The sequence below is a fragment of the Stomoxys calcitrans genome, chromosome 3 (assembly GCF_963082655.1).
Source record: "Stomoxys calcitrans chromosome 3, idStoCalc2.1, whole genome shotgun sequence".
NCBI lineage: Eukaryota > Metazoa > Arthropoda > Insecta > Diptera > Muscidae > Stomoxys > Stomoxys calcitrans.
The window spans coordinates 173,362,786-173,374,972 of record NC_081554.1 but is presented as its reverse complement, the minus strand read 5'-3'; positions in this window follow the sequence as shown (position 1 = coordinate 173,374,972).

Below are 12,187 nucleotides of genomic sequence, written 5' to 3'. Positions count from 1 at the left end.
GCCAGGAGACCGAGGTAAGTACTCCACCAAGGATACGAAAAAAATCTACAGGAGAGGTAGGAGACCGTGCTAAGTACTCCCATAAGGATACCCAAGGATTCCACAGTATAGACAAAGTACCGTAGTAAGTACTCTCGTAAGGATTCGCAAGGATTCTACAGTATAGGCAGGAGACCGTGGTAAGTACTTCCGTAAGGATACGCAAGGATTCTACAGGATAGGCAGGAGACCGTGGTAAGTTCCCGTAAGGAATCGCAAGGATTCTACAGGCTGGATAGGAGACCGTGATAAATACTCCAGTGAGGATATAAAAGGATTCTTCAGGATAGGCAGGAGACCGTGGTAAGTACTCCCTTACGGATACGCAAGGATTCTACAGGATAGACAGGAGACCGTGGTAAACACTTCCGTAAGGATTCGCTGTCCAATCTTCACTGGTACGTTGCTTCGCACTGACTTCGCACCCTGTGGCACATGGTATTATAACTATGTGCATTTGTTTGCACCGCTAAGAAGGAGAAGAGCTAGATCCATTGATAAGTTTACCGATCGGCTTAGAATCACTTCCTGATTCGATTTAGCTATGTCTGTCTGTCCATCGGTCCGTCTGTCCATCGGTCCGTCTGTCCATCGGTCCGTCTGTCCGTGTGTCTGTCTATCCATGTATTCTTGTAATCAAGCTACAGGTCGCATTTGTTGTCCGACTGTTGCAAAATTTGGCACAAATAATTTTTTTGGTCCAAGGACAAACGCTACTGATTTTGAACAAAATCGGTCCAGATTTAGATATAGCTCCCATATATATCTTTCATCCGATATGTCCTATTAAAGCTGTAGAAGCCACAATTTTGGTCCGATCTGTACAAAATTTTGCGTGAGATGTTTAATTTAACGTCCCAATTAAATCGGTCCAGATTTAGATATAGCTCCCATATATATCTTTCATCCGATATGTCCTATTAAAGCTGTAGAAGCCACAATTTAGGTCCGATTTGTACAAAATTTTGCGTGAGATGTTTAATTTAACGTCCCAATTAAATCGGTTCAGATAGCTCCCATATATATCTTTCATCCTATATGACCTTTGAAGGCTATAAAAGCTACACTTTTATTCCGATCTTCACAAAATTTTGGACGAAATGTTTTAGTTAACGTCCCAATACGGGTGCACAATTTCATTAAAATCGGTTCAGATTTAGCTATAGCTCCAATATATATCTTTCATCCGATATGACCTATGAAACCTATAGAAGCCACAATTTTGGTCCGATCTTTGCAAAATTTTGCATAAGTTTGTGCAAAGTTTCATAAAATCCGGTTCGGATTTAGATACAGCTCTCATATATATCTCACATCCGATATGACCTTGTAAGGCTATAGAAGCCACATATTGGCTTTGATCCTTATACAATTTTGAGTGAAATGTTTTATTGACAAGTGCTAAATTTTATTAAAGTCCGCCCAGATTTAAATATATGTAGCCATATATATGTTTCATATAAAATGACCTTTAAGGTTCTAGTAACTACAATTTAGGTCCTATCGTAAGAAAATCTTACAAGGTTCTATTAAATATATCAATAGGTTGGTCTGGAAAGAAACATAGGCTATATATTTTTTTGGTATCGAAAGGGGGACAGACCCTCCCCCTTATGCCAAAACCACAACCCAAAATCAAAAGTGGACTGATCGAGATAATATAGGTATCAACTGAAAGGTATTGGAGAGTAGAATACGAATATGGTATTAAAATTTGAGTCTAAATACCCATCGGGCCGCCCCAACACCAAAACTCCCCCAAACAGACTCTCCCAAAATGAAAGGTATTCGGGAGTAGATTTCGAATCTGGCATACAAAATCAGATTAAAGTATAGGGGGCACGCCACCCCTCAAAAAAGCCATTAGACCCATTATGACTATCTTATACTTGACTGAATTGATTTTCTTAAAATTTTCATAGAATGTGTACGTTTGTCTGGAAGGAAACATAGGCTATATAATTTTTAGATATCGGGTGGAGGCGGACCCTCCCCTTACCCCAAAAACGCCACCCATATCCGAAAGTGGTCCAATGGGCATAATAAGGGTATCAAATGAAAGGTATTGGAGACCAGAATACGAATATGATATTAAAATATGGATCCAAGTACCTATCGGGGGGCCTCCAACCCCAAAACTCCTCTAAACAGATAAATTCAAAGTTCATGTCAATATGGGACTCAAATGAAACGTGTTTGGCAGTAGATTACAAATATGGCATAAAAAATTAGGTCCAAGTAATAGAAGGTGGCCCCACCCCCAAATATCCTCAAATGGGCAGATTAGCCGATCGTGGCTATATGGGACTCAAATGAAAGGTATAAGGGAGTAGATTAAGAATAATACATTAAAATTTGAGTTCAAACCTAGGTGGCGCTTTTCCTTCTAAAGATACGTCAAAAGGGTTATTTGACCCATTATGACAATATGGGACTCAAATGAAAGGTATTAAGGAGTTGATTACGAATATTACATTAAAATTTGCGTTCAAGTCTAGGTGGCGCTTTTCCTTCCTAAAGATACGTCAAATGGGTTCTTTGACCCACTATGACAATATGGGACTCAAATGAAAGGTATTTGAGAGAAGAAAGCGAATTTGATATCCAATTTGGAGTTAAGTGTTTTGGAGCCAAGTGAACGAATTTGATATATATTTTCAGTGCCGGTGGCCGCCCCAGCCCCAAAACACCCTCCAAACGGTTCATATTTACCGGCCAAGGCAATATGGGGCTCATTATAGGGATTTGGAAATGCAGCACAAATTTGATATCCATATTTGAGTCGAAATGTCCAAAGGTGTCATCCCTCCCCTAATGAGAACATTACCCTAAGGAAGAACATTACCACTAGCAACCGAACATGGGAAAATTCTCACACATCAATGAGTGCTTTCCGATTCAAGTTTAAACTCAACGATAAGGTACCTTTTTTTACAACCGAGTCCGAACGGCGTCCCGCAGTGCGACACCTTTTGGAAAGAATTTTGTACATGACCATGCATGGCATGGTACCACGCAAATGTCGGCAGCATTAAGAGGGGATAACCATCACTTTACATTTTTATACCCACCACCGAAGGATGGGGGTATATTCATTTTGTCATTCCGTTTGCAAAACATCGAAATATCTATTTCCGACCCTATAAAGTATATATATTCTTGATCAACGTAAAAATTTTGGAAGATCTAGACATGTCCGTCCGTCTGTTGAAATCACGCCACAGTCTTTAAAAATAGAGATATTGAGCTGAAAGTTTGCACAGATTCTTTTCTTGTCCATAACCAGGTTAAGTTCGAAGATGGGCTATATCGGACTATATCTTGATATAGCTCCCATATAGACCAATCCGCCGATATAGGGTCTTAGGCGAATAAAAGCCACATTTATTGTCCGATTTTGCTGAAATTTGGGACAGTTAGTTGCGTTAGGCCCTTCCACATCTTTCGTCAATTTGGCTCAGATCGGTCCAGATTTGGATATAGCTGCCATATAGACCGATCCTCCGATTTAGGGTCTTAGGGCCATAAAAGACGCATTTATTATCCAATTTTGGTGAAATTTGGTACAGTGAGTTGCGATAGGCCCTTCGATATCTTTTGTCAATTTGGCTCAGATCGGTCCAGATTTGGATATAGCTGCCATATAGACCGATCCTCCGATTTAGGGTCTTAGGCCCATAAAAGCCACATTTATTATCCGATTTTGCTGAAATTTGGGACAGTGAGTTGTCTTAGGCCCTTCGACATTCTTTGTCAATTTGGCTCAGATCGGTTCATATTTGGATATAGCTGCCATATGGACCGATCCTCCAATTTAGGGTCTTAGGCCCATAAAAGCCACATTTATTACCCGATATTGCTGAAATTTGCGACAGTAAATTGTGTTAGGCTTTCCAACATCCTTCGTCAATTTGGCCTAGATCGGTTCAGATTTGGATATGGCTGCCATATAGACCGATCCGCAGATCCGCAGGGTCTTAGGCCCAAATTTTAACCACTAATGACAATATTAGACTCAAATGAAAGGCTTTTGGGACTAGGGCACTAATCTGATACATGGGGCTCTACCTCACCCTCAAAAATATCCCCATACCGGACATATTTACCGACCATAGCAATATAAGGCTCAAATGAAAGAAATTAGGGAGTAGAGCACCAATAGGATATCCCCATTGGGGCGAAATATTTGAATGCCCGTACCAGCGCCCCCAAAGACAAAATCAGAGAGTGAAAGAAAGAGCAGCGGAGCAGGGCCTATCCAGTTAGTAGATACATATTTTATTCAAATAAATAGCAAAAGAGATTAAGAGCTATGCTTACTCTCCTGCTAATTACAAAATCCTTGGTAACAGAACGTTTTTTAACTGAGGTAGTTCAAATCTAATGATGAAATTTTTACCAAAATTTGTCTAGGCACGACTTTATGTGCCTCCAAAGGACAACCATTCCTTGAGTGTATAGCCTGGCTGCATATTAATGCGTTTCCACACCAAAAAATAGAACATAACGCGAAAATGCTATGAGAAATGTTAAAATAAAACAAAAACGACGAAAAAAAAACGTTAACACAAATATTTACGTAATGGATTTATAATGTTTCACGTTCTAATTGCTGTGGATAACAAAACGCTTGCTTGCTTACGTGTCTTGGCAAAATGTTTCGATTTTTTTTGAAACAACACACAAAAAGTTGGTGATGTTATCATAGCAAGGAGTGTGGCTGGCAATGCAATAGTAATAAAGCATTTGGAAGTTAGAAAATACAAAAGAATTTTTAAACAAATTTTATTGCTGTGACATATGGAGAAAGGCAAAATTTCGATATTTTTAGATATTTAAATAGCCAAAAATTTCATTTAATTGAGCTTAAGCAGATTCAAGTAGATTTGAAAAAGATTTTCTTTATAAAACTGTCAAATAAACCTTATGTTAAGGCTTTCTTAAGTTTTGTGAATAGGACCGTTAATGTTTTCCTGCAGTTTTGTTTCGTTTTTTTTTTGGAAATTTTATGTCCATGGAAACTTATGTTTATGGAAAACTTATGTCCTTTGGCTTTTTGCCTTTTGTTTAGTTTTCATCATACGTTATATAAGCTGAAACCAAAAATCTTGGTTTTCCATGGGCAAACCAGCGTGTGCTTAGGCAATACTCTCCCGTAGGTATGGGCAACAATGATGCTTTCTTCAAATCAAATTGAAAACGGTCGATAATCATGTGATCCTAAGAAAGACAATTTCCATAAAAAGGGGTAAAAATGCATACCTCTAAGGACTTACCCTGTATGGGCATGTATGATTAATATTGGTGTAATTCTCAATCATTTTATAGAAATAATTGGCTATGGGCGTTGAAGAGCGTTTTTCCATGAATTTACAGGCATCGAACAAAGTACTTTTGAATAGATAACTGTTGTATTGATTATTGGATTTTTTGGAAAATTCCAAACGTATCTAAGGAACGAAGAAATAGTATAGTCCGATATTTAGAAAAAATAAAGCGAAAATAAACAACCCACCGCTGCCGATCTTGTCACCTGTAGCAGGGTAACATTGACGGTAGTTTCTGATACCGCTTTGGATACACGTTTTGTAAAGCACTGATTCGTTGTCACAAAGGTCTGGTCTAAGTTTACACATTTAACACCACTGACGATGATGCTGGGAAATGACTGGCTCTAGCAAGGGACAAATTATAAAAAATTTTATTTTTTTAGAAAAACAAATCGTTTACCTGGCCTATAAAACCAAGGCATACGTTTATTAAAATCAATGTAAGTTCACTTTTCCTCATCGTTCGCCAGTGCCAAACTATTAGTAAATTCTCGGAAATTCTTTTTCAAATAAATTTAAAGTTTATTCGCCAGTTTGAAACGATCAATTCACATTTTTAAAACATTTTATAATTATAAACACAAAAATAACTTCCGCTATGCTCAATGAAGTATGAAAAAGTATTCAAAATCCCATAAAACAACCTAAACAATTAAAAAAAATTCAATAAAACTCTTACAGCAACAAAAATCCATATCAATTGAATTTTTTTTTTCGGCCGGGCCGAATCTTATGAACCCTCCACCATGGATCGCGTTTATTGAGTTCTTTGCGCGGTATCTCTTTTAATTCAAACAAAGAATAATGAATAAGAACTGTTATGCTATACGAGCTATATCAAATTATAATCCGATTCGGACCATAAATGAATTCAATGCTGAATATTGTAGAAATCATTGTGTAATAATTCGGTGCATTCGGATTAGGATTTCGCCTTGTAGGGGCTCAAGAAGCAAAATCGGGAGATATGTTTATATGGGAGCTGTATCAAGCTATAGATTGATTCAGACCACATTGAACACGCATGTTGAAGGTCTGCCTAATCGTATTAGAAATTCGCCCTCTAGAGGCTCAAGAAGTCATGATCCCAGATCGGTTTATATGACAGCTATATTAGGTTATGTACCGATTTACCCAATACTTAGCACAGTTGTTGGAACAACATAACAAAACACCTCATGCTAAATTTCAGCCAAATCAGATGAGAACTGCGCCCTCTAGCGGCTCAAGAAATCAAGATCCTAGATCGGTTTGTATGGCAGCTATACTAGGTTATGAACCGATTTGAATCGTACTTAGCACAATTGTTGGAAGAACATAACAAAACACCTCATGCTAAATTTCAGCCAAATCAGATGAGAACTGTGCCCTCTAGCGGCTCAAGAACTCAAAATCCAAGTTCGGTTTATATGGCAGCTATACTAGGTTATGAACCGATTTGAATCATACTCAGCACAGTTGTTGGAAGTCATAACAAAACACCTCATGCAAAATTTCAGCCAAATCAGATGAGAACTGCGCCCTCTAGCGGCTGAAGAAGTCAAGATCCTAGATCGGTTTATATGGCAGCTATACCAGATTAAGAACCGATTTGAACCATACTTACACAGTTGTTGGAAGTAATAACAAAACACCTCGTGCGAAATTTCAGCTAAATTTGATAAGAACTGAGCCCTGTAGCGGCTTAAGAAGTCAAAATCCTAGATCGGTTTATATGGCAGCTATACCAAGTTATGAACCGATTTGAACCATACTCAGCCCAGTTGTTGGAAGTAAAAGCAAAACACTATGTTCAAAATTACAGCCAATTGGTAAAAATTGCACCCACTTAAAGCTAAAGAAGTCAAGACCTCAGATTGGTTTATATGGCAGCTATCGGGCTATAAACCGATTTCAACCATACTTAGCACAATTATTGGAAGTCATACCAAAATACAGCGTGAAAATTTCGGTCAAACCTTAAAACATGGAGCGATTTGCCCCATTTACAATCCCAATCGACCTTCACTAATAAAAAGTATTTGTGCAAAATTTCAAGCGTCTAGCTTTACTCCTTCGAAACTTTGCGTGCTTAAGACGGACGGACGGACGGCCACGGCTAGATCGACATATAATGTCATGACGACCAAGAATATATTGGGTTGCCCAAAAAGTAATTGCGGGTTTTTTAAAAGAAACTATATGCATTTTTAATAAAACTTAGAATGAACTTGAATCAAATATACTTTTTTTACACTTTTTTTCTAAAGCAAGCTAAAAGTAACAGCTGATAACTGACAGAAGAAAGAATGCAATTACAGAGTCACAAGCTGTGAAAAAATATGTCAACGCCGACTATATGAAAAATCTGCAATTACTTTTTGGGCAACCCAATATATACTTTACTGGGTCTTAGACGCCTATTTCGAGGTGTTACAAACAGAATGACGAAATTAGTATACCCCCATCCTATAGTGGAGGGTATAAAAGCTGGAGGGACACAGTAAAATATTATCGTAACATATTTTAGCTTCAGAGAAATCTGATTCTTTTAAACACAAAAAATTACTATAAATGAAATTTTTTTTCTTTAACCGTAGGCTTTGAGGAATGATGACGAGAGGCAAAAATCATACTTTTATACCCAACACCAGGATGGGGGTCATTCCGTTTGTAACGCCTCGAAATATTGATCTAGGACCCCATAAAGATTCGAACTAGCCATGTCCATTCGTCCGTCTGTCGAAATCACGACAGCGGTCTAATGCGTAAAGCTAGCCGCTGGAAATGTTGCACAGATACTTTATATTGATGTAGGTCGTTGGGGACTACAAATGGGCCATATCGGTTCAGATTTAGATATAGCTCCCACATAATCCGATAGCCCAATTTGACTTCTTGAGCCCCTGGAAGCCGCAATTTGTGTTGCATGGTGTTCTTTTATGACTTCCAACAACTGTTCCGAGTGTAACCTGATTTAGCTCCCATATAAACCGATCTCCCGATTTTACTTCTTGAGCCCTTACAAGCCTCAATTTTTCTCCAATTTGGCTGAAATTTTGCATGTAGTGTTCTGTTATGCCTTCAAATAACTGTACCTACTACGGTCTGAATCAGTCAATAACCTGATATAGCTCTCATCAGCGACGTAGTCAGATGGGTGCCCTCGGGCCCGGCCCCCATAAAATTATTTTGTTTATAGAATAATTTGAGGTATTTTATAAATTTTACAGTAACATAAAAATGTTGGCAATTTCCGATTTTGAAAAAAAGTAGAGTGCCCCCCCCCCCCCCCCCAAAATGAAATCCTGGCTACGTCCCTGGCTACCATATAAACCGATCTCCCGATTTGACTTCTTGAGCCCTTACAAGCCACAGTTTATATCCGATTTGGCTGAAATTTTGCATGTAGTCTTTTGTTATGACTTCCAACAAATGTGCCAAGTAGGGTCTGTGTCGGTCTACAACCTGATATAGCTCCCATATAAAACCGATCTCCCGATTTGACTTCTTGAGCCCTTACAAGCCGCAATTTTTGTCAGATTTGGACAAAGCCGACCAACACCTGCAGCTTACACAGTTGTCACGGATACAATGAGTAAGGATCGCTCAAGGTATGGAGGTGGGGGATTGGCCTTCGTAATACACGATTCCGTGCAGAATAGACCCATGTCCCCTGCTCACTAGCGACCCCTACATGGATGGGGATAGCAATCATTTCCGGCACTTCCGAGATAGAGCTATGCAACGTGTATATACCGCCGGTTGGTAGCTGTGTCCCAATTAACCAGGCTTACAAGCCCAACATAAGAGGGCTACTATCTGGCCATAATCGTTTGGTTCCAGAAGACTTTAATACCCATAATGTTTCATGGCATTCTCCCCTAGGTAACGACAAGAGGAGCATGGCTTTGGCAGAACAGACTGAAGGCTCCACGTTTTGCACGGGGATTACGAAGTGGTGTAGTAGCTCACCAGACATCTCCATTGCATCCCCTTATCTCCTGAGTGATATATCCAGGAAAGCCATCATCTTCTTGGATTCAGACCACCTCCACATAATTCTCACCGTCGACTGAACACCCGACTTCATAACCTCTGAGTGCCGCACGTTTATCAATCAGAAGAAGGCCGATTGGGCTGGCTTCAGAGAGTAAACCAATCGCCGCTTCAGTGAACTGCCACCCCTCTCGGATGTGCTAGTGGCCGAGAGGAAATTCCGAGACATCATTAACGCAGCAGCCGCTTGCTTTATACCAGCCGGTCGAATAGCCCAAGTGCGGCCCAATTTCCCGGCGCAGGTACTCGCAGACGAGCGTTATGGGATTCGTTGTATGCACCCCACTAACCCTAGAATCAGCGAGCTGAATCTAAAAATAAACGGGGTAGTCAACGAACATAGGCGAAATTTGTGACTGGAACAACTTCAGTACCGACTTAGGCAAGTGGTTTACCGTTAAGTCACTCTCGAGCACAGATAGACTGGATGACAGGACCTCAATCACTTTTGGCGACGTAACCGTGAATGATCCGAAGAGATGCTCCAGTTTGTTTAACCCTCAATTTATTGTACATCCCGAGAGTGACAGGGCTAGGAGGATCCGTGGTCTCCGAGCCGAAGAACAGCTTTCACAATTTAACGAGGACGAAGTTTCGAATGTCATCCGTGGCGCTAAGTCATGCTGGGCGTTGGGCCCGACGGAATCTCTACACCATGTAATAGGACGGTTCTCGTGGCACTGGACCTATCGAGATATGTGAGAAGTTTGGCCTGTTCCTAAATGGAATGTTTATGGGCAAATTTGCATTTGCAGGGATAAGAAGTCGAAGCACCGTAGAGTGAAACAGGATGTTCCCCAAGGCGGTTTGATATATCCTGCGCTTTTTAACCTCTACCTATCCTCCACTACTTCAGATTTCATAGAGATCGTATTATATGCCATTGTTGACATTTGCGATAGGTTGAACGTCTACCTCAACGAATTTGCCTCATATTTCGCTGCAAGAATTCTGAAGATATCTGCCACCAAATCTTCAGCCACTTAGTTCACTACAAATACGCGTGAGGTGAATACTGAGCTGACTGTGATGGTCGATGGAGATGTGATTCCGACCATCAAGTGTCCCAAAATACTTGGCGTCACATTTGACAGCTCTTACACATTCTCCCCGCATGTCACAGCAATTTGCGGTAAAGTCAAAAGTAGAAACAAGGGCCTCAAGTCACTTGCCGCCAGCACTTGAGGTGCAGACAATGAAAAACTTGTTGACCACGTACACGGCAATTGGCCGGTCTGTGGTAATTTAGGCAGCTCCAGTGTGGTCATATCAACTTTGTGACACACAGTGGAATAATATTCAGATGTGTCAGAATGCCGCCCTCCGAATGCCGCCCTCCGAATGCCGCCCTCCGAACTGATGTCTAAGCAATATCTTTTGGGCAAATACCATCCAAATTATTATCTTGTGGGTAGATATCCACCGCCCAGAAGCCTTAAGGTAAATCTACAAGATCTAGAGCGTGAGGTTTAGCGCTACAAGAGAGAACTTCAAGATCAAACAGCATATCAAGCAGGTCTAGACAACATTCATGCAGACACGGTAGCAGATGTGGGAAATAGCTACCGAGTGAATGTAGTCCTTGGAGAACTACCGCCTCCCATTGCACTTGAAGAAATTTACCTCCCCCGCCAAGCCAGACTAGTTCTGGCTCAATTACGTTCCAGCAGATGCAGCTGCCTCAACTCCTATAAGGCAAGGATTGATGCCGATCTATTTCCCGATTGTAGCCAGGGACCAAAAGATACACGTCACCTGTTTAACAGCGCAGCCAGACCCACTCGACTCAGATCCCTGTGGACGCAACCCATCTCAGTCGCAGAGTTCCTGGGTCTTGACACTCAACAGAATTAACCAGACGAAAGATAGATCACAACAAACCGCTACAACAACAACAACCGCTGCAGACCTCTGATTCACACAGGTATATGTGAAAAACCAATACAAGTGAAGTACATCTCCCTAAGCCGGGGAGCCAGTCTATTGTACACATGATGTAACACAACTGGTGGCACATTCTGGGCCTGAAGATTTTAACACTTCGAAACTTTTGATCGCCCACAGAATCCTTGATTCAGAGACAATTTCCTCAACAATCTCCGTCGAATTCATATCAGTGATAACCTCTTCCGCCACATCGTTGTCAGAGAGTTCCCCGGGAGAGGTGTATCTACGAGTAGATCTAGTGATACCTCACAAGACATTGTCAATATATACTCTGGCTTCTCAATGTATCCGATCGTGAAAGGTCGCAGATATACATATCTGCCAGGGAGCTTCAGAATTCGATTTAGGATTTGAAGTTGTTGTAGCAGTGAGTTGTACACTGAGGGGGCAAACCTTGCCGATAAGGTACTTTATCGGGTCATTTCGGAACGTATAACCCGCTGCCATAGGATTTTGAAGCATTTGATCCGAGCCCTTTTCAACTCACCCTGGTATTTTCTTCCCTGAAGCTTTCGCCTCATTGATGAATCTTCAGCAAACCCTCCTTTGACAATCCGGTTCCATGGATCACCAAGACGGTCGTTGTTTGTTCCTTAGTATAGTCCTTGGACATGCAGACTTAAAGGAGTCTTTCATGGCGTTTGTGATCCGCTTTATCAGTTATCACCACCTTTTCAGGTTTACACAGATGTATGACGCTGAACGCTTGAGATCGAATGGGAGAACATCAGAAAAAGTTTAACATTTCTGAAGTCTTCAATGATGTAAAACTTTTTAACAAATAGGTGTCGCTCAGCGGCACGACGACATATAAGATATGAGAAGAGTCTTTT